The following is a 1,778-nucleotide window of genomic DNA, read 5'->3' as shown; positions in this document are numbered from 1 at the left end:
TATATATATATATACTTTTTTAAACACATTTTCTTTCCCAGTGTTTTTTTTACTTTTTTAATTTCAGTTATCATGGAAATTTTAATCACCTATTGGATTTCATGCATGCTTTTCTATACACCTCAGCACAAGCTATTGTCGTGAGTAACTGCCTGATTGCTCAATCGATTTTAATGCTTTTTAATGGTTAATCATGGATTGTTTCTGCTGTCTCAAGCAGGCAGATCAGGACATTTTTACTAAGACAGAATGATCAGAAAGCAGTTAACAGAGTGTTTGATAGGTTTTAGACGTCTACAGGGTCACATACCGTTTACGCTGATAAATCTTTAAAGCTTTGTCTCTGAACAGCTATAGTTGAAGAGCTATAGATTGCAACAGCAGCCTCTGAAGGGTGTTTTCATTATTACCACCATGATTTTTACCTTTCACAGCTATATGGATTAAAATATATTGTGCTTTGCTATATTGTCATAATATGTCAGAACATTCACATGTACAATTTTTATATATAAATGCAGGCCACTGCCTCAGTGTTTATCACAAAAGATTTATTGCATTATCTGTCCATAAATTCACATACAGTATGTGATTACAGTGAAATTCTGCAGGGCCATCTTCAAAAAGCTGGCACATGCAAAAACAACACAGCATGACGTTGTTAACAGTGTCACTCCCTTAGTCTTAATCACACAATGTCCAGAAAATGTCTTTGAAGCAAGGACAGCTAACAGCAATCATGTCCAGCAGCTTAGCTCTATTTTTACAGCACAGTAACCTTGCTGTGAGCTCTCACAGCAGCTCTTTTGCTCCCCCTCGTTGGTGTCTGCATTCTGTTGCACCAATAAAAAATGGATGAGGTTGAGAACACTCCATATACACTCATAGTCATGATCGGCCAATATCTGGCTGGTCAAACCGAGCCCACAAGCTCCATCCCTCATCCTTTAGTCTTTTATAAGCATGTTGTCAAGGAGTATTAATTGCTTGGGACTTGACGGGATTGCTTGAGACTTGTATGACGTATTTTCTCAAGAGGCAGGTGAAAATAGGTTCCTCAGAGACTCGGAGAAGATTTTAGAACCATACTGGGGTCAAAAGTGGGACTGTATACAGGGAGCCTGGAGCTTTTGGGGAGGCTACAATGTTTCCACTTGAGGGCCCTCAGAAATTTGACCAAGGGGGACCAATAAAATGTACTGTGCACGCAGTCAAAAACACAGAGAGACACCACTGGCATCCACACCAGCACATGATAACATTCTGTTTATTATAAGCATCTGCTGCAGTTATGAGGTCTGTCACTTTAAACAATCTTTCTGATTGGCTTTTATCATTTATCAGCTGGAAGTTCATGTTGAATTGCAAAACACTTTTGTTGGATATGGTTAAGGTTAGGGACAGTGTAATTATAACAACTGCTTAATTACACAACAGTGTAATGTAACTACAGAAATTGTAAGTGCATAATAGTTAAGGACACTTAATATAAAGGGTAACACTTAATTTTAAGGGGTCCTTGTAACACGTTACATGCTTACTATTATAATAACAATAAATTATGCGTAATTACTGCAAGTGACCCTAAACCAAACCCTAATCCTAACCATATAGTAAGTACATATAGTTAATTAATATGACTCAGTACTTAAATGTATGATTACACTGTAACAAGGACAACTTAAAATAAAGTGTAACTGTATACTGTTTATGTGGAATATATGCTGAAAACAATGTGTCCTGGTTTTCTGACACCCCCCCCCCCCCACCCACACACA

Source organism: Sinocyclocheilus anshuiensis, unplaced genomic scaffold (genome assembly GCF_001515605.1).
Source record: "Sinocyclocheilus anshuiensis isolate Anshui unplaced genomic scaffold, SAMN03320099.WGS_v1.1 scaffold329, whole genome shotgun sequence".
NCBI lineage: Eukaryota > Metazoa > Chordata > Actinopteri > Cypriniformes > Cyprinidae > Sinocyclocheilus > Sinocyclocheilus anshuiensis.
This window is presented reverse-complemented; position numbering follows the sequence as displayed.